Source organism: Phyllobates terribilis, unplaced genomic scaffold (assembly GCF_046119375.1).
Source record: "Phyllobates terribilis strain yellow unplaced genomic scaffold, ASM4611937v1 Scaffold_10__3_contigs__length_209671492, whole genome shotgun sequence".
In the NCBI taxonomy this organism is placed as follows: Eukaryota; Metazoa; Chordata; class Amphibia; order Anura; family Dendrobatidae; genus Phyllobates; species Phyllobates terribilis.
The window spans coordinates 15627382-15650040 of record NW_027362770.1 but is presented as its reverse complement, the minus strand read 5'-3'; positions in this window follow the sequence as shown (position 1 = coordinate 15650040).

Sequence of the window (22659 nt, the reverse complement as noted above, 5' to 3'; positions counted from 1 at the left end):
GGCACGGGTTGACCATTACTGGCGATGATACTCAAGTCGTCGTCAGGGTAGCGGGTTATATCCGAGTCATTCCAGTACTGCTTAAAGAGCACGTACGGGATGGTGGTGACCTGTGACCCGGTGTCCAGTAGGGCACTCATAGGAATGCCATCCAGTACCACAGGCAAGACTGGACGTCCTCCCACGTATTTGTCACGCCAGTTCGATGGGCCTGGTGATCTTTTTCCTGGAGGTTGGCCCTCTACCCCAGGTTGTGCCAGTTTAAAGGACAGTACCTTGCCATATGTCCGGGTTGATTGCAGCGGCGGCAGATGGGTTGTCCGTCCTCGTTGTATCGGTCGCTGGGTCTTCCTCTGGCCGGTGGGGTCCTCCTTGGTCGACGCCACGGGATGTCCTCCGGTCCGGATGCCAGCTGGATCTTCCCTGGAGCAGAAACCTGTAACGACTGCACAGTTCGGGTTAGCGCAGCAACGCTTTTAGCTAGCTCTTGGACCTGATGGTGCAGGTCTGGAGCCGGGTCATTGTTCAAAGCCTGCGCATCAGCTCCCACAGGCCCTGCCGACAAGCGCGCCGCCTCCTGGTGGTAAGCGGTAGTAGGGCGCCTGTGGGTCACAACGCCACCCGGTGCCGGTTCTCGGAGCACCCGGATGGCTCTGTCCTTGAACTGTGCAAAGTCCAGATGAGGATCCTGTAAGGCCATTGCCCGCAATTGGGTTCGGTGGGCATTGCAATATAGTCCCTCTATAAATTGTTCGGTCAACAGCCTGTCCTCATTTCCCATGCCGTCAGGGTCGGTCTGCTTAATGGCTCTCAGGGCCTCTTGTAGGTTTAGTGCATAGTCCCTTATATTCTCATGTGCTCGCTGTTTGCACCCGTAGAATCTAAGCTTAATCTCGGCCGAGGTGCGGGTATCAAAGGTGTCATTCAGCCGGGTTAATATCCCTGCGACAGTCCTCCTCCCAGGTGGCCAGGACTTTACCTCCCTTTGGGCTGCCCCGGTTAGTTGGGCCACCAGGATGCTCACTTTTTGCTCTTCTGTGAGGGGGTACACCTGGAAGAGGCTATCCAGCTTTTCCCTAAAGTCATTCTGGGTATGTGACTCCCCTGAGTATTGGGGTAGCCAGGCTGCTCCCGGGATATAGGGCATGGTGAAAGGCATGACTGCAGCAGCGCTGGCGCTGGCGGGGGTTGAGGCAGTGAAGCTCTCCTCCGTATCCGACATCTTCCTCCCCCCTAGTGGACCGTGGCCTACCTTGCGATGATCCTCTTCCGTAGGCCGCGGCTCCGCAGTGGATCGTCAGGGTCGAGGACCTTCCGTCGCGCTCCTGTGACGTCGGCGTCTGCTGGGCTCCTTCCAGGACCTTACGCAACGTCCGGACGTGAGGCGGGGCTTCAGTTCTCGCGGGCTTTTCGGAGTCCACGCCCCTCTTCTTCCCGCGCGGCGTCTTCAAGATGGCGTCCAACGGCGGGAAAACTCCACGGATGGCGGGAAGAAGGCAGAAGATGGCGTCCAACGGCGGGAAAACTCCACGGATGGCGGGAAGAAGGTAGAAGATGGCGTCGGATGGCAGGAATCTTCACCACAGGTAAGTTTGAACAGTCTTTTTCAGGCACGCAGTACCCGGTGGTTGCGGGCACGAAATCCTGCCGACTACGCCAAAGGCTGACGCACCCCTGGGCCTGAGTCGCGCAGCGTTGCGCACAAGGGAGCCTACCCGGAGCCGGATAGGGGTAGTAGTCTCGTGGCGGTGACCCGGTCCGTGCCCAGGGAGTCAGACTAAGTGGCGGTGTATTAGCAGTAGATGTAGGACGACTACGCCACCCGTTGAATGCAGCTATAGAGCTGCGGCTGCAGGGCAGTCCGCTGAGGCTGGTGGAAGGATGGCGCAGTGTGGATGGTATAACCCCCAACGGGAGGGGTATGGCCTCAGGGCAGCCGACGTGGATGATGGGGGTAGCAGGAACCACTCAGAGACGATGCGGTGTAGTTCAGGGTCTTTACTGGTGACAAAGATAGACCCTCCCGGAGTACTGGCTAGCGGTCGGGGCCTGGTCAGTCCTTGAGCAGATGGGATCCCCCTTGGCCAGGCGGAGTTGTAGGCCTCCCCAACTAATTGTACTCTTCTGGCTACCTTGCTAGAGGCGGGTAAAGGTAGCCCACGTCCCTGAGTGTACCGTGTGGTGCTCACCCGTATGGCCGGTGACTCGGGACCTTCTAGTGGCTTCCGCTCCACGACGGCGGTGCTGGTCCCACGCGTGTGACCGTGCCTTCGGGTTTCTTGGCCAGAGGATCTGAAATCCCCTGCCGTTCGGGTTCTGCTGCTGGGTCAGGGTTAGTCCCCACAGCCTCGGACTCCGGGTCCGGTGGTAACTCTTCAATCAGGGCGAGCTCTTCAGCTGCCAGCCCCTGATTCCTTTTAGCACGACTTCCTCAGAGCTCCTGATCTCTCTTTCCTATAGCTGCTTCTCTTCTTCTCTTCTCCCTAACCCTGCCTCAGCCCCAGTTTTATATAGGGGAAGTTCTTCCCCTCACAGGACTGGGCAGGAGGTGTGGCATGCATAGGATTCCTGACCAAGAGACCTCCCACCTGCTCTCAGACATAACATTGCTATTACTGTGGAGACCAGACCCCTGGGGTGCCACAATTAGACTTGAGAAGCCAACTATATGTTACAAAAAGTTGGCAAGGCTTTACTGATTCAGTAACTCCAGAGTTTCTAACAACAATTAACATTAAAATCAGCAGAAAAAGTGGGATCTGGGATCTTCATAACATGGGTTTGGATTCTATAAAGAACATTGACACTGTACTCTGGAGCAGTGAAAACATGGCAGTTGAATTGGCTATATTGATTTTGGGAAATGTTGGTAGAACTTTACCCTCCCAGCTGCACTGTGCTAACTGTTGGTGGATGAGATGTAATGCTATGTGGTTGTTTTTCATGGATTGGCTTAGGCTTCTTAGTTCCAGTGGAGACAGGCTGTCTCTACCATAAGAAATATTACTGTTTGGGATTGTCTACCTTTCAAAAAGGATGTTTCTTTAGAAGAAAAAACATAAATATTTATTTAAATATTTAAAGTTACATTCTTTTAACTATCTGGACTATTTAACTGGTCCAGTGGGTCAGCAATTGAGATCAAAAGGGCAAGATTAGCTCTTTTTTGGGGGTGGACTAGATCATGCAGTATCTCTATATCTGACTTCGTGCATGCAGGGAACTCGTGCCAATTTTATTGAAGTGCCATATTTTTTAAAGTGCCAGGCAGTTAAACATGGCAGCTGGACAGGGAGGAAGACAGGTAAGCAACGCAAGATATTCACACAAACTTGGTCCTAGTTCACTGGTACTGAAAAATGTATTAACCATATGTATTTATATAATTTATGCTCTAACTGTTGCAATCACTCATATCTACTGCCCTTTCACACACTCTGCACACTCCATACATATCAGTCCCTCTCTCTTCCCCTCTCCTATGTACAGCTTTCACGCTTTTTCCACAATCTTAAACCACACAGATCCATTCACTCACACCACACAACACAAGACGCAGTCACAAATCACTGAACCATCTGCTCACTCTCTCTTTTACCCTTATCCTAATCGCAGGCGATATCTTCCCTAACCCAGGCTCTTCTTGTAATAGTAAGTCCTTCTCTGCTACACTCAGAAAACCTGTTAATCACATTAACCCCTTTACAGCCTGGGGCGTAATAGTACACACCAGGCTGTCACCCCCTGTTCAGCGCGGGCTCCGGCGATGAGCCCACACTGAACCGGACACATGTCAGCTGATTTATACAGCTGACATGTGCCCGCAACAGTCGCGGGTGGAATCCCGATCCACCCACGGCTGTTAACATGTTAAATGCCGCTGACAATCTCTGACAGCGGCATTTAACATTTCCGCGCCGAAAGCGCGTCACTTACCCCGCCCATCGGTGACCCCGTCACGTGATCGCGGGTCACTGATGGGTGGGCATGAAAACCATGCATCTGCAGAATACCCCAGTGGTTGTCATGTAATGGTCACTATGAGCGCCACCTAGTGGTCAGCGCTCATAGCACAGGAGCATTTCTGCTACATAGAGGTGATCTGCTCATCACCTGTATGTAGCAGAGGCGATCAGACAGTTGCTGCTTCTAGTCTCCTATGGAGACTATAGAAGCAAGCAATAAGTATAAAAAAAGTTTTTAAAAGTATTGAAAAAAATTAAAAAAATATAAAAGTTTAAATCACCCCCTTTCGCCCCATTCAAAATAAAATAATAAAATAAATAATCCACATACACATATTTGCCATTGCCGCATTCAGAATCGCCCTATTTACAATATAAAAAATAATTAATCCAATCGGTAAACGGCGTAATGAGAAAAAAATTCTAAACACCAGAATTCCTTTTTTTTGATCGCCGCAACATTGCAATAAAATGCAATAACGGGCGATCAAAACATCGGAACTACCCCAAATGTTATCAATAAAAACTTCAGCTGGTTGCACAAAAAATAAGCCCTCACCAGGCCCTAGATCCTGAAAAATGGAGACGCTATGGGTCTTGGAAAAAAACACCATTTTTTTTTTTTATTTTTTTTTAGCAAACTTTGGATTTTTTTTTCACCACTTAAATAAAAAAGAACCTATACATGTTTGCTCTGAAACATTATAATAAAACACTGGAAAGTGCCCAGGATGAAACTGCACCTTCTACACATATAACAATTCAATACATACAGCAGCAACCCTGGCACACACTGCATACACGTTCTCTACAGCAGTGCTTCAGGTGCGCCGAATGTCTGTGGAGAAAATCACTTTTGACCAAAGATCACTTCACTAACCAACAATCCTAAATGACTTTTACATTTTTCATGCCCTCCTCAGTCCAAGAGTGCAGGTCCCAACCATCAACTTAAATGCTGACGATCTGGTTAATTGTTTCAAAGAAAAAAATGACCATATTCGACAGGATATTTTCTTCTAATCACTTAATTCATGCATTCTCTTCCCTCTCACACTTCATCTAGCTCACTTTCTGTCTTTGGACTGGTCAAAGAAGAAGTTACCAGCCTCATCGCACCCTCTCGCCCTACTCCCTGCACCACTGACTCTATTTCCTCTCCTTTCCTCCAATCCCTTCCCCCTGGGTTACTAACCACCTAACTAAAATATTTAACTTCTCTGTTTCATTTGGTATCTTTCCCTCCTCCTTAAAACACACCAGCATACACCCATTACTTAAAAATCCATTCATCGAACATAAATCCACTACTAACTACAGGCTTGCCTCTAATCTAATCTCCCCTTCATCTACAGTATAAACTTCTGGAATGTTTGGTCTTCTCTTGCCTATTCTGATAAAGCTCTTCTTGACCCTTTACAATCTGATTTCAGCTCCTTACACACTACAGAAACGGCCCTTACTAAAGTTCCTAATGATCTAATGAACAGCTAAATCAAATTGTCCCTGCTACCTGCTGATTCTCCTATCTGCAGTATTCAACACTTTGGATCATCAGCTACTCCTCACTGTGCTCTGCTCTATCTGTCTCAAAGATACTGCACTCCATTGGTTCTCCTCCTACCTTTTTGACTACTCCTTCACTGGATCTTTTGCTGACTCATCTTCCTTTCCTTACTGTTCCTCAGAGTTCAGTCCTAAGTCCCCATTACATTTTTTTGTTTGTTGTCCTAGGCACTTTATGATTTATTTCATGGATTAATAAAAATACTTGTAGAGATACTGGCTAGTAACCCGTTCATGCAGCGTTATTTGGATATTCCATTTATTATATTGATGGCTTGACCATACATGACAAGCACTTTTTACCATTTACCTTTTGTGCCTCCGGCTATCTCCCCATAGACTATAAGCTAGAAAGCAGGGCCCTCATTCCTCTTGTTATCTGTTGAATTATGTGTGTTACTCTGTCTGATATTGCCTGTGCATGACGCCTCTGACTTGTAAAGTGCTGCGGAATATGTTGGCACTTTAGAAATAAAATAATTATCTCACTTACATATCTATTAGTTGCACAGCACTTTACAGACAACACTGTCCCCATTGGGGCTCACAATCAAAATTTCCTTCTAGTATGTATAAGGAGTGTGGGAGGAAATCAGAGTTCCCAGAGGAAACCCACACAAACTCCTTGCTAATGTCCTTGGTGGGAGTAGAACCCAGGACCACAGCGCTTCAAGGCTACAGTATTAACCACTAAGCCATTGTGCTGCTGATCTTGATGGATGTGTGCCTTTTTTCAATTGTATTAACTATGCAACTTTTTGAGAAGACGTTGGTGAAGACATTTTTACTTGAATTTCAGTATGACTATGCTCCAGTGCACAAACTAAGTTTCAGACAAATAGTTGGATGAGTTTGGTGTGGAAAAACTTTGCTAGCTCACGCAGAGCCCTGATCTCAACTCCTTCAAAAACCTCAGGATGAACTAGGGCACAGATTACAATCCAGGTTCTCTAGTTCACCATTAGTGATTGACCTTACAAATACCCCTTTGGATGAAATATCCAAACACACCAAATTTGCAGGAAAATATTGGAAGGGCAAAATGGGAATAGAATAAAATAAATAGATATTCTACAGATATATAATTTCAAAAGCCCTCCCACGTGTTATAAACTTGCACCCTTTAGTAACTTTCATGTGTAGTTTATTGTTGAGCTTTTTAGGCTTGTTTAACCTAATAAATAAATAAATAAATGAAAAAACATGTTGGGTCCCCCCCTATTTTATGAAACCACCAGCAAAGGTAAAGGAGACAGCTGTGAATTGATATTATCAGGATAGGAAGATCCATAGTCATTGGGACCTTCCCAGCCTAAAAATACCAGCCCACAGACGCACCTGATGCGGTGTGATGCACCTCTTCTGGGGAGGCTGCTGGCTGCTATCTTTAGGCTGGGAAGGGGCCAATAACCATGGACCTTCCTGGCCTGATAATATTTGCTCACAGCTGTCTGCTTTACCTTTGTTAGTTTCATAAAATAGATGGGTCCCAACGTTATTTTTCATTTATTTATTTATTAGGTCAAACAAGCCTAAAAAGCTAAACAATAAACTCCACATGAAAGACACTATTGGGTGTAAGTTTATAATATTTAGGGGTCTTGCGAAATTATATATCTGCAGGATTCTATCAATCTATTCTATCTATTCTATGTATCTATTTTATCTATTCTAACTATCTATTCTATCTACAATATCTATCTATTCTCAAGGGTTCTGGCTGTGAACTTCCTGTGCTTGACTGATGCAGTTTGCATTCGCGAATCTCGCCTGATTTACGCGCCCACTAGCAGCATGCTGTGATTTTTTCCTCAGCCCAATTAAAGCAGAGGGAAAACTTGCAAATCAGCACTGACTCAGTGAATAACATTGGTCTGAGTGCAATGCGATTTTTTTCTCGCATTGCACTCATCCGATTTATACGCTAATGTGAGTGAACCCTTCCTCGGATGTCAGCATTACACACATCTCTTTACTTCATTGAGTGTTTTTTGACATATTCTGACTTAGAACAGTTGAGGAATATGGCTCAGCCCTGTTTACCTACACATCAAATGATCGCCAACAGTTTCTGAAGGCTGGAGATTCCAAAAATGAACTCTTGATGAGGAATACCTATTCATTGGAAGCCATTCCAGGTGACAAACTTATGAAGCTGCTTGAGATAATGTCAAGGTTGTGTAAAGCTGTCATCAGAGTAAAAGGTGGGTTCTTTAAGGAATCCAAGTTTTAACATATACTAGAGGTTTATTTCAAAGGTTTTTTTTGTTAGCTCAAAGTTCCATATGTGTTCATTTGTGATTTTTCTGCCTTCAGTCTGAAACTGTAATGTGCACACTCTAATAATAACAAGGAAACTATTGCAAGAATAAGTGCATCCAAACTTTTTATTGATACTAGGTGATCGCCATGCAGTCTGTTACATAAATTAACATTCTCTTACAAAACATATAATAGATAGATAGATAGACAGACAGACAGATAGAGAATTTCAATTTTGGATGTCAATGTTGAAGTTCTAAAATTATTATAGGCAATAAAAGCTTTCAATGAATGACTCACTGAACCAAAGATAAGGCATCTCTTCTCCCGCATGTGACAGTAAAAAGGCTGGCATATTTGTTTTGTTTCCATGTTCTCTGCAATCAGCACGTGGAATACAATGACAGCAGTAACCTCTAACATAGACACTATTGCTAAACTATTCATTTAAAATCAGAAGCCTCCAGGGAGGGGGTAAGACTTTAGCAGCTCTTGCTGTGTCCGGTTCTTTCTGGTACATTCTCACTATCACTAGAAAAGAGAAAGTTAATATTCTGAAAACATCACTCTTGTTTAAAAAGGGATTGTGTTCAAAAAAATCTGAAATTAGTTGATATCTGCTTCACAAGCAGCATTTTTACATCAGTTGTATCTGCTCTCAATTTGCTAGACTGTAAAAAAGTAAGGAAAAGCTGAAGACAGTTCACATTTACTCTTTACGTATTAAAGATGATTCATTCATTAACTAAGAATTTTACTGATGCTGAGATATCCCAACATCCAATCTGCTACTTAGCTGCCTGAGAAAAGTGAAGCAAAACTGGCAGGAGAGTTTCAGTGATTGGTGAAGGTCACAACAGTCAAACCCCTACTAATCTAATAATGGTGAAAGCATACTGGTCGAATAGCACCAATGTCAGCGATTACATAGCTTCATAGCTAATACGGTTGTAAAAAGACAAATGTCCATCAAGTTCAAATGGGGGATTGGAAAGGATAAAAGGAATATTTATAAGTACAACCACTATTCATGATCCAACATTCAGTAAATAACTTTACACATTTACACAAGCATTTGGAGAATTTGGGCCGCTATAATCTTGCATTATGTTCTTTTTTTAATTCAATTATTTTAGCACTGTGATATACCTATGACAATTTTCTATAGTAAGCGTGGTTGCCTTTGGTCCAATGTCTATTATGACACTTAGCATATCAAATACTGACTAATATATGTTACACACATGCCGCTAGGTTCAGATAGGACGAGACCGGTTTCATGAATTCATTGGAATCCTAGGGGAACCATTACTCAGGGTGTACATAGGCTGCAGCTTCTCTCAGGCACATGATAGATTCAGTTGCTGACCAGGCACATATGACAAGAGTCTTCATAAACAGTAGAACAGTGGAATTTAATCTAAAGCACTCCCAGTGCAATTCAGGGATATTACAGCAACAATCTTCATTACAGTATAGTCTCATAAAGCAGGTACAGTAACGTCATTCTCTTCAGTAGCATAATTCAGCACAGATTAGATCTCTTGGCAGCCCACTTCTATGCATAAACAGCAGGCTTTACCTTCACAAGGACTCACTAGTACACAGCATTCTTTATCCTTCATGGAGATGGATGGGAGAGGGTTTGATGAGGGAGATGATCCCTGTGACACAATTCCTTCCAGTCCTTATCTTCCTGCCTGATAATACTCTGCACTGTTAGTTCAGGGAGTTTATCTGACCTGTGTTTAGTTTCTCTCCTGATCTGAATAATTTTCAGTTGCCTTCTGCCAGATACAGATAACACACCACCTTTCTCTAAGGCTCCAGCCAGAACAGTAAACAACTTCCCCACAATTCCCCTGGGGCTCTGCTAAACCACTCCCTGTCTCCTGTGACTGTGTTAACCCCTCTAGTTTATGGATGCATCTGAAGCACAACACTTCCTGTCTCTTGTGACCATGTCAAACTATTATAATTGCTGGATGCTTTTGAAGCAACAGCACTACTGCTGCATGTCACACTCTTCCCTCCTTTTTGAATGTCATCCTCTACATTCACCTTAATTGGTCAATCTGACCAATTCTGAGACAGTGGTGAAAGTTCAGTAACTTTATATACGAATGGGCATTGTCAAATTGGCATAACATTTATAAACATTGATAACAATTTATTCTATGACCTTTTTCTTGTAGTACTCCTGTACGCAATAAACACAACACAATTAACACTATCAGCGTCTCTTCAGCTGGAGCTTTTCGTACGTCTTCAACCAGCTCTCTCTCTCTCATTAGGCCTTAACAGTTCTTTGTTTCTACAAAGTCTTTTAAGGAAAAGCAAAGCATGAAAACAAGTCTTTCCACCAGGCAAAATTTTCCATACTGCCTCTCGGTGGTGAATAGCACTCAAGTGGGCTTGCCTGGTCCACAGGCAGAGATACCTGTTACCCGTCGACAATCCTGGGTACTTGACTGGGTTCAATAAGTGTCTCATACATCAGCATCACGGGCCTCCTCACTTCTCGAGTCTACATCCTCCTTGGTGGGTTGTTCCTCAGATACCACAGGTTCTTCGGTCACAGGAGTTTCTTCCACGACACTGATTTCCTGTGCTTCCTCAGATGCTCTTGGAGCTGACTCTGTAAGTTCTTGTACTTCTGAATCACCTGTTTCCGCACGATCTGGTAATTCCGCTCCTCCTTAGTGTTGATCGGTCTCTTCAGGGGCCAGTGTTCGATCATCAGATCTGAATTGGACTTCATCTGTACTCCTTGGTAAATACTCTGGAGCCTCGAAACTTAGTTCACTCTCCTCAGGATGGTACATCCCTCTCCTTGCCGGTCCGAGAAATACAATGGTGTGCTCTTTTTCATCTGATCTTTCAAGGTCACTATCCACCTCAAGAGCTTCAGTCTGTGGTGGTCCCTTAGTCGATCTCAGATGATGTTGATCTACTTCTGGGAAGTCTTGTTGTGGTGGGAGATAATCACAGGGTAGTAGTAAATTTCAATGGACTATTCTGGTTTTCTTGTCTCCCATTTCCAATCGGATTTCATACACTGGACTGTCATTGGCTTTCCTCCTTACGACCACATACACATTGTCTTCCCAGTATGAACAAAGCTTTCCTGAACCACCTTTCTCAGATACTTTCTTGAGTAGCACCCGGCTTCCCGGTGTCAATTCTGCTCCATAACATTTTCAATCATAGTACTCCTTACTCTTGCGCTGTCCTTGCGCAACCACTTTGGATGCTATGTTGTATGCCTCTGCCATCCATTCCTTCCATCTCCGAACGTACTCCGTTTATGTTCTTTAAGTCTCTGACACCGGAGCATCGAACATGATGTCGATTGGCAGTCTTGGCGATGGTCCATACAATACGAAGAAGGGTGAGTAACCCGTTGCATTGCTCTTTGTACAGTTATAGGCATGTACCACTTTTGACAGAGAACTCTTCCAGTCTTCTTTCTCATCAGCTGTTAAAGTGCGCAACATTGACAATAATGTCCAGTTAAAACGTTCCACTTGTCCATTACCGTCTGGGTGATAGGGCATTGTGTGGCTGAATTCTACAGTACTTTCCTAGCTTGGCAAAGAGCTGGTTCTCAAATTCTCTTCCTTGGTCGTGGTGTAACCTCATAGGGAACCCAAACCTCAAAGCAAAATCATTGAAGATCTTCTCTGCCGCTGTTCGACCCGCTTTTGGTAATTGGTGCCACCCCTCCATCTTCCAACTTCAACCTGGTTAGAAACTGTGTTAGCTCCTGGAGGAACGTCAACATGATGTCTTCAGCTTCTTTATCCCCCAGCTCATCCATTTTTGCATTAATGACAGCTAACAGTTGTCTGCGGTTGTGTGCTTTAGAAATCTGTTCTTCTGACATATTTATTTGTTCTGCTACGGTTCTCAATTCTTAACAGGTCAACTGAAGAAACTACTCACTAATTCTGTCCATTTGTATTTCCACATCCATTGCTGCTAGTGAGTTTTCTTTAGGACTGGTCCTCTTTAACTGGTGTAACAGAGATGAGTTGAGGTGCTGTGCTGCTGTGTTTTTCCAGACACTTTTCCTTTTCTCCATCTACACGCTAATTCCCACTCAAGACTCCCTGTAAGGGCCACCAATGTTACACGCATGCTGCTAGGTTCAGATAGAGTGAGACGGGTTTCATTAGTTGGAACCCTGGAGGAACCATTATTCAGGGCGACCATAGGCTGGAGCTTCTCACAGGAACATAATTGATTCAGTTGCTAACCAGACACATCTGACATGAGTCTTTTTCAACAGTTTAACAGTGGAATGTAATCTGAAGCACAGCCAGTGCATTTCAGGGATATTACAGCAACAATCTCCATCACAGTACAGTTTCATAAAACAGGCACTGTAATGTCAGTCTCTGCAGTAGCATAATTCAGCACAGATTGGATCTCTTGGCAGCACATTTCTATGCAAAAACAACAGGCTTTACCTTCACAAGGACTCACTAGTACACAGCATTCTTTATTCTGCATGAAGATGGGGGGAGGGTTTGATGAGGGAGATGATCCCTGTGACAGAATTCCTTCCAGTCCTTATCTTCCTGCCCAATAATATCCTGCACTGTTAGTTCAGGGAGTTTATCTGACCTGTGTTTAGTTTCTCTCCTGATCTGAATCCTGTTCAGTTGCCTTCTGTCAGATACAGAAAACACACTACCCTTCTCTAAGGCTCCAGCCAGAACAGTAAACAACTTTCCCACAATCCCCCTGGGGATCTGCTAAAACACTCCCTGTCTCCTGTGACTGTGTTACCCCTCTAGTTGCTGGATACTTCTGAAGCACAACACTTCCTGTCTCTTGTGACTGTGTTAACTCTTATAATTGCTGGATGCTTTTGAAGCAACAGCACTACTTCTGCATGTCACATATACTTGAAGGATATTATTCCTTGTTGGACTGTTGGAAACACATTCTTGGAATATCTATAGTTTATGATTCACTCTGCTAGCATATTATTGAAATATTTATGCCAATCAATGATACTCACTTTGTATACATTTCCCTGTGATTTTTCTTGTTTCTTTTCCCTGGTTTTACATATGTTTTTATCTGGCCATGTGGCAGTTTTTATATTATTGATATAATAAAAATTATGTTTTATTCACCTATCGGGTGTTGTCTTTCATATTTTGTTGTATATCATTAGTCTTTGGGAACTATACCCATACCTAACAATTTTTGTGATCTTGATCATGTATAAGTGTTGTACATTTACACAAGCACTAATGTTATTTTCTTCTAAAAAAAAAGCATCTAGGGCTTTTTGAAACTAACAACGGTTCCCACGGTGAACAGCTGTAGAGGTAGACTATTGACCAGATTAATACAGTGGGAAAAAAAAGTATTTAGTCAGCCATCAATTGTGCAAGTTCTCCCACTTAAAAAGATGAGAGAGGCCTGTAATTGACATCATAGGTAGACCTCAACTATGAGATACAAAATGAGAAAATAAATCCTGAAAATCAAATTGTCTGATTTGGACAGAATTTTTTTTTCTAATTTTGGTGGAAAATAAGTATTTGGTCAATTACAAACAAGCAAGATTTCTGGCTCTCACAGACCTGTAACTTCTTCTTTAAGAGACTCCTCTGTCCTCCACTCATTACTTGTAGTACTGGCACCTGTTTGAACTTGTTATCAGTATAAAAGACACCTGTCCGCAACCTCAAACAGTCACACTCCAAATTCCACTAGGGTGAAGACCAAAGAGCTGACGAAGGACACCAGAAACAAAATTGTAGCCCTGCACCAGGCTGGGAAGACTGAATCTGCAATAGGCAAGCAGCTTGGTGTGAAAATGTCAACTGTGGGAGCAATAATTAGAAAATGGAAAACATACAAGACCACTGATAATCTCCCTTGATCTGGGGCTCCACACAAGATCTCACCCCGTGGGGTCAAAATGATCTCAAGAACGATGAGCAAAAATCCCAGAACCACACGGGGGGACCTAGTGAATGACCTGCAGATGCTTCAGTGCCAGACGTGTTCCCCTGCTTAAGCCATTTCATGTTCGGGCCTGTCTGAAGTTTGCTAGAGAGCATTTGTATGATCCAAAGTAGAACTGTTTGGTAGAAACACAACTTGGCGTGTTTGGAGGAGAAATAATGCTGAGTTGCATCCAAAGAACACTATACCTACTGTGAAGCATGGGGGTGGCAACATCATGCTTTGGAGCTGTTTCTCTGCCAAGGGACCAGGACGACTGATCCGTGTACATGAAAATATGAATGGGGCCATGTATCATGAGATTTTGAGTGCAAACCTCCTTCCATCAGAAAGGGCATTGATGATGAAATGTGGCTGGGTCTTTCAGCATGACAATGATCCCAAGCACACCGCCAGGGCAACGAAGGAGTGGTTTTGTAAGAAGCATTTCAAGGTCCTGGAGTGGCCTAGCCAGTCTCCAGATCTAAACCCTATAGAAAACCTTTGGAGGGAGCAGAAAGTCCGTGTTGCCCAGCGACAGCCTCAAAACATCACAGCTCTAGAGGAGATCTACATGGAGGAATGGGCCAACATACCAGCAACAGTGTGTGCCAACCTTGTGAAGACTTTCAGAAACCGTTTTACCTCTGTCATTGCCAACAAAGAATGTATAACAAAGTATTGAGATGAACTTTTGTAATTGACCAAATACTTATCTTCCACAAAAATTTGAAAAAAAATTCTTTCCAAATCAGACAATGTGATTTTCAGGATTTGTTTTCTCATTTTGTCTCTCATAGTTGAGGTCTACCTATAATGTCAATTACAGGCCTCTCTCATCTTTTTAAGTGGGAGAACTTGCACAATTGGTGGCTGACTACATGCTTTTTTCCCCCACTGTATGTACAAGTTAATCATGTTATCCCTTCTCAAGACAAAAAAAAATTGAATTCTTTTAATATTTCCTCATAACTAACATCCTCCATTACCTTGATTGATGGACTCTATCCAGGAAAATTATATTAAAGGGAACCTATCATGCTGGAAATGGTATTCAATCTGCAGGCAGGAAATTATAAAATAGGAGGAGCTGATCAGAATGATATACATTTTTTGGGGAAAAGTTTCAAACTTGCATTTTATTCATTGAAATCTCCGGTGTTTTTATGCATATGAGTCTGGGCGTGGTCCTATTCAGTGATTGACAGTCTCCAAAGAAGAGATAGCTGTCAATCATTGAGTAGGGCCGCCCACTTGACTCATATGCATACAATGCCAGGGATTTCAATCAATAAAATGCAAGTTATGCTGAATCCTTTTCAAAAAATCTATATATCATTCTGCTCAGCTTCTCCTTCTCTATACCGTACTGACCGTAGAGAAGACTGCATATACAACTTGACAAGTTCCTTTTAAATGTCTTGTTGTCACGGGTGTGTCAGAAGTGACAGACAGTCGCCCTGCAGGAAAGTTCTTTGTTTGGCATTACAGACACCTTCTTAGAGGCTGTCTCTCTAGGACCCAGTGGCTATCTTCCTCTGGCTAATTAACACCCGGGCCTGGGTGTATAAATAGCTGCTGTCTGCTAGATGGAGGTGCCGGCGATACTCACATTACCCTTTGTGAAGGCTTGGAGCAAGTGCATTACTTCTTCCTCTCTGGAGCTATGAGGACGGGTGTTCATCTCTCTGAAGTCGACTAAAGCTAAGCTATCTTCCCTTGTTGTCAGTAGGGATCAATTAGCACTTATCCCCCTCCCTTCCCTAGCCTGAGCCTAACGCCAGGGAAAGGCAGGGCGAGGTACGCATGCGGCGATTGGTGAAGAACCAATATAGGGATGTTAGTGGAGACAGGGTAATATTAGATCAGCCTAGGAAGTCTCTGCTTCTCCCTTTCCCTAGTGTTTGGGCTCCCTTTTCCTCTTCCTTTTGTGTTGCACTAAGTCTTTCCCACACCTTGCATGGCACTTGTTTCATTTTCAATCATTTGTTCTGATTTATTGAATGAGTGCTTAAATGTAACATATTACTTTTCTTGTAGCTTTTCTTAAACAGCAATGCAGTGACAATTGTACAGTGTCATTACATCCAGAAGTAATTTAGTAAATTAGTAATAATGACTTCATATAAAAACATGTCGGTATTGAATGATGGAGGAACATGGAACATAGTTATTTTTTTTAAATACTGTTTTGATTATGTGACCTTACTTTCTTATAATGAGTAGCTGAAATGCCAAAAAAAAATCTGACAAAGATCTGCATATCTGTCTTTACTCAAGCCAGCATCTTGTGGTTCAAAGCTAGGAGGTGTTTGCAAGGTGCGTGCTCAGCTTTATGGAGCGCCTCTAAGCTGTTTCTGTCATCACAAGGATCTGGTTTGATCTTGCCCAGCCTGCTTCCCTTTATTTACTACAAACATAAGAAGCATGCCTGGCTCCTGCCCTATTTGTGTGCACAGAAATACCCTTTCGCTTGTACTTTATTTCTAGACAGTTATTCTATTGTAGACAGAATAGAATCAAAGTTAAGTGGCTGGTACAATGCAGGCCACAATCACATTTGTTATCCCTTCTTTTGTCCTTAAAATCCATGTGAATAATTACAACTGTGAGTATTGATTGGCAGCATTGAATCATCAAAATCAAGGATTAGCTTCCTTCACAAAGTTTTCTGGCAGCATTTTGTTTGGCCCATGGTAAATGAATTGCATATGTTTCTGCAAGCGTTTTTTTTTTGTTTGTTTCTTGTTCACACATTTTCTGCATGCTTTTTTTAGATATGTGTAAACATAGTAAAATATATTATAGAAGTACCTAAATAGCGCTCCCTTAAGTGGGTCTTCCACTACTGGACCACCTCATCTTCCAGCTATGTTGGCACCGCTGTCCCCGGTGGTGACGTGATATCACCGTGTCACATGCTGGCTGCAGCCAATGAGCGGCTTTTCTATTGCATCTTTGTACCATACTTTGTTCATATGTTGTTCATCAATTCAATAGTATCAGCAAATAAGAAGGCTGAAAATGGATGTCATTGTCTGAAAACCTGTGCCAATGACATCCATATCATACAAGTCACGTTAGTATTTTGGATCTCCCTGAATCTCCCTGATGTAATAAACTTGGCTGCTGTACCAGTTGATCATCTGGAATGGAACCTAATGAATAACAATAAGAAATAACCTGGTCTGTCAAGTGTGTCTCTAATGTGTTTCAAGGCTTCTTGTATTTTTGATTTTGAACGCTGCCAAAAAGTAAAAGAAGCCTTTCTGAATGGGAAAAAACAACAAAGCCTGAGATTTAAAAAAGCAATTTTAGCACAAGAATCTTTTTGTGATATATGCAAATGAACTGTTGCATAGGGAATGTGGTTGAAAATGAGAAACAGTCCACGAACTCCAATGTATAATACTATATTCCTGACCCCAAAACAGTAATCCCTTGAAGACAGATGTCAATTGCTCCATATTAAGATAAAAATCCTTCCATCCAAAATATGACATTCAAAATGAATCATAGAATCATGGAATGTTAGAGTTGGAAGCGACCTGAAGGGTCATCGTGTGCAGGATTCACCAAACCATCTCAGACAGATGTCTGTCCAGCCTCTGTTTGAAGACGTCCATTGAAGGAGAATTCACCACCTCTCATGACCACAGGTTCCATTCATTGATCACCCTCACTTTCAAAATTTTTTTCTAAAATCTAATCTGTATCTTCTCCCATTCAGTTTCATCCCATTGCTTTTCCTGCTTTCATGTTTAAATGAGAATAAAGCTGATCCCTCTACAGTGTGACATCCCTTCAGATATTTGTAGACAGCTATCAAGTCTTCTCTCAGTCTTCTCTTTTGCAAAATAAACATTCCCAAATCCTCTTATCGTTCCTCATAGGACATTGTTTGCAGATTGGTTAGCATTCTGGTCACTCTTCTCTGAACTTGCTCTAGTTTCTTCTTGTCTTTTTTTAAAATGTGGTGGCAAGTACTGGACACAGTATTCCAGACGAGGTCTGACCAAAGAGGAGTAAAAAGAGATAATTACTTCACGTGATCTAGACTCTATGCTTTTGTTAATGCAACCAAGAATTGTGTTTGCCTTTTTTGCTGCTGCATCATACTGTTGACTCATGTTCAGTCTGTGATATATTAGTACACCCAAGTCTTTTTCACATGTGCTGTTGTTAGTCCTATTCCTCCCATTTTGTAAATGCTTTTTTCATTTTTATCGCACCAAATGTAGGACTTTGCATTTCTCCCTGTTAAAAATCATTCTGTTATTGCTGCCCATAGTTCCAGATTGTTTATTTTTTTTAATCCTCTCTCTCTCTCTCTTCTATAATATTAGCTATCAATCCTAGCTTTGTGTCAAAAGAAAACAATCAGTTTACCCTCAATTTCTTAATCTAAATCATTGATAAAGATGTTGAATAACATGGAGCCCAGGACAGAGCCTTGTGGTACCCCACTTGAGACATTCTTCCAACTGGATGTGCAACCATTTATGACCACTCTTTGGGTCTGATCAATAAGCAAATTATGAATCCACAGTTGCCTTGTCCATTCCATAGTTGTTCATTTTTTCAATAAGTATGGTGTGAGATACTTTGTCAAATGCTTTGCTTAAGTCAAGATATACTATATCTACTGCATTTCCCTGATCCACCCAGTCAGTGATTCTGTCATAGAAAGAAATTAAGTTAGTCTGACATGACTTATTAGTTACAAACCCATGTTGGATATGGTTAATCACTTCATTCTCACAAAATTACTTGCATACATATTGTTTAATAATTTGTTCAAAGATTTTTCCTGTGTAGAAATAACAATGACAGGCCTATAGTTCCCTGGGTCCACCTTCTTCCATTTTTGAAGATAGGGGGACAACATTCTCTCTTCTCCTGTCTTCTGGGACTTCTGTTCTCCAAGTATTTTCAAAGATTATGGAGAATGGCTCAATACTTTCCTCTGCTATCTCCTTCAGCACCCTAGGATGTAATTCATCTGGACCTGGAGACTTGAATTCATGCATGTTAGCTAAGTGTTCCCTCACTATTTCTCTGTTTATAGATAATGTGGATTGATTCTTCTATTTCTTCAATAATACAGTGAAGATCAGTTGATGTTACATTTACTTTCTGAGAGAAAACAGATGCAAAATAGGAAAAGTTTGGCCCTCTTGGCATCATTTTTTACCACTTTACCATTTTCATCCTGTAGAAATCCTACAGCATCTTTGACTTTTCTTTTACTTTAGGCATATCCCCAAAATCCTTTGCTTATTGTATTTGATGTCTCTTGCAAGCCTTAATTCATTATCAGCTTTAGCTAATCTGATGCATGCCCTGCAGCTTCTGCAGACAGCATTATATTCGTCTTTAGATATGCCTCTCTCTTTCCAATTGATAAACATTTCTTTCTTTCTTTTTAGCATGTGTTTAAGTTCTGAGTTCATCCATCCTGGTGTCCTTAAATGCTTCCTATTCTTCCCTCTTTTAGGGATTGTTAATGATTATACTTTGAGAATCTAATTTTACAAAATTTCCCATCCTTCCTGGACATTTCTGTCCTTAAGGACATCCAGCCATTGGATCCCTCCTATCCTCTTTCTGAGTTCCTTAAAATCTGCCTTTCTGAAATCCAACCTTGAAGTCTGACTCTTCACAGGTCTTCCTCCTCTAATTTTCCAAAATTCTATGATAGCATAGGATCCCAGCCACCATTGCTTCCTCAACCATTTCCTCCCTGTTGGTAAGTATTAGATCCAAGATAGCAGATCCCCTTGTTCTCTCTTCTACCTTTTGGAAGATAAAGTTATCAGCAAGAGAGGATGAGAATTTGTTGGACTTGTTACTTTTGTCTAAGAAAGATTCCCAACAAATGTCTGGATAGTTGAAATCTCCCATGATCACTGCGTCATATTTTTTTGATTACTTGGCCATCTGATGCATAAAGGATTCATCCATAGCTTCAGCTTGCCAAGGTGGCCTAAAGTAAACACCTACAATGGTGACTAGTGATGAGTAGGCATGAGTGAACATTTCAATGTTCGGTTCGGAAAAGTTCGCCGAACAAATTGATATTCACCGAATTTATTAGCCAAATGTTCGACGAACATTTCTGAATCCCATAGAAGTAAATGGGGGGACCAAAAAAATGCATGTATAACACCTAGAAACGGGACCAAAAGCTGCCAAAACACATCAAATTAGGTGTAGACACCAGGGAAGTGCCATCAATTGACCCAGAGTACAAGTACTATAATTATTATTACTGTCAAAAGGGGTCACCGACTGGTACATCAGGAGAGAGGACCCTGCCTGCGAGGGCGCACTGTCACGGACATGGTTTGTGGAACCACTGTGCCACGGACCCCGGAGAGCCTGAAGGGGCGTGATTAAGCGAGCACCAGACTGTTCACTAGAGCCTCTGATGCTGAGGTTAGATTTAGCTCCCGATGAACGCCAGGTGCCACTCCAGGACAGACCAATGGACGTGCAGTAGCTGGACCCAGTAGGACAGACTAGATGGTGCCGTAGGCAGAGTCTGTATAAGAGTGCAGCAGGCAGAATCTCTATCAGGAGTGCAGCAGGCAGAGTCTGTATCAAGGTGCAGCAGGCAGAGTCTGTATCAGGAGTTGTCAGGAAAACTTGGTCAGACCGACCAAGGATAAGCAACAGGGCGCAGCTGCTCTCATTTATGTCGACTATTGTGGCACGTGATGTGACAGGACGTATATATACCACCAGTTCCTTCTAGGAGCGTATATATACCTCAATCCAGCCACCCTCAACCACAATATCACATAAATACACCGTATGCTGCTACCAACAATCTCTTAACAGGTGGATCGGGTACCCGTTAGGTAACGTGAATTAGCAGGTGAGGAACGTGTTTGCTCGACATAGGACAAGAAGAACGAAGCTGGTAAATAATAATAATTTACTCCCGAAAGTTGGCAGTGCTTCCAAAAGATATACAAGATATTATAAAAGAGACAATTTACATATATGCATAAAACCGTTATTAAAATAAAAGGGGTAAATAATAGCAAAACCTGCACCATGAGGTGATGGTCTCAGATTCTGTGGGGAAGACTGCTCCCCGGAAATTAGGTGTGATTCCTCCACGCAGCGAGGAGTGCTTGAGTCTGACGTCCCTAGGTTGGAATAAGCCAAAATGGACATGCTGGTTTTTAGTAAGGAGGCAAAACACTAGGACACACCCATGTTGCTTACCTCACACGGGGGCTCGGTTTTGTGAACACACCCAGCTGCACAAGACATAAAAATCCTTCATATTTCATATCTTGGTATGGGGGGGCCCCACATCCAAAATGGATACATCATGTTTGCCGTCACCAATATTCACGAAGATTGATATCAAATATGATATTTCTATGACGTTCAGAAGCTCAGAACCCATTTCCTAGGTTTCTGGTGGTTTCCCAGTTATGAAAGATACACCATCATAACTGGAAAAAGGTGAGCATCCCAACAATGTGGTCCATGTGTTTGTGACAGTCAGGTGCATTATTAAACTCGACATTAAAAGTTTGTACAGTTACACAATAGGACTTTGGAGGGGAAATCCAGTGTAGACCAGTATGCTTGCTCTTGGCTGAGGTTTATGACGGTTATAAAAATGCCTTGTTTGGGGGAAGCAAGAGTAGAGTTCTATGGATGTCCCTTCCAAGTGAACAGGGGGCGGAGATTTAAGACATCTCTGGCTGTCCTTTCAACATTTTTAAAACTAGGACTAAAATACATTTTGCCTGACAGGAGCGCAGCAGGCAGAGTCTGTATCAGGAGTGCAGCAGGCAGAGTATGTATCAGAGAGCAGAAGGCAGAGTCTGTATCAGAGTGCAGCAGGCAGAGTCTGTATCAGAGTGCAGCAGGCAGAGTCTGTATCAGGAGTGCAGCAGGCAGAGTCTGTATCAGGAGTGCAGCAGGCAGAGTCTATATCAGGAGTGCTGCAGGCAGATTATGTATCAGGAGTGTAATAGGCAGAGTCTGTATCAAAGTGCAGCAGACAGAGTCTGTATCAGGAGTGCAGCAGGCAGAGTCTGTATCAGGAGTGCAGCAGGCAGAGTCTGTATCAGGAGTGCAGCAGGCATAGTCTGTATCAGAGTTCAGCAGGCAGAGTCTGTATCAGAGTGCAGCAGGCAGAGTCTGTATCAGGAGTGCAGCAGGCAGAGTCTGTATCAGGAGTGCAGCAGGCAGAGTCTGTATCAGGAGTGCAGCAGGCAGAGTTTGTATCAAAGTGCAGCAGGCAGAGTCTGTATCAGGAGTGCAGCAAGGACTGGTACGCAACCTTACACAACAGACTGCAGAACAGGAAGGTTCCACTACAGCCAACCTAATAGATGGAGACCCAATCAGGATTCCCCACATTTAAAAAAAATTGTGGCAGACGCAAGCAAAGTGGCATCAATTTTACTACTGCAGAAATAGTGTAAATAAGACCCACACCTCTTCCAGTACAGTCAACCCAGGAGATGGAGACCTAACCAGGACTATTAACATTGCCCTAAATGAGGGCCTAAAACCACCAAAGTGGCATCAATGTCATCAGACTACAAGTAGTTTAACGCAGGCCCATACCTGTTGCACTACAGCCAACCTAGGAGATGCAGACTCAATCGAAAGTGTTTACATTTAAAAAAATGGAGACAGATTGGAGATGGTAGAGTTCAACCTCTTAGCTTTGTCATGTGTAGGATGAAACAATATTTTATATGACCACAACAGTGGGATTGAGGGCTGGCTGCAGTGCTGAGAGAGGGCAGAGTACGATGAAATGGACAAACCGATAGACCGTGAATGAGGTGCAGGCGGACATGTTACGGTGGATTGAGAAATGTGTGGTGTGCTCAGAGAAACAAACAAAGCAGGCATG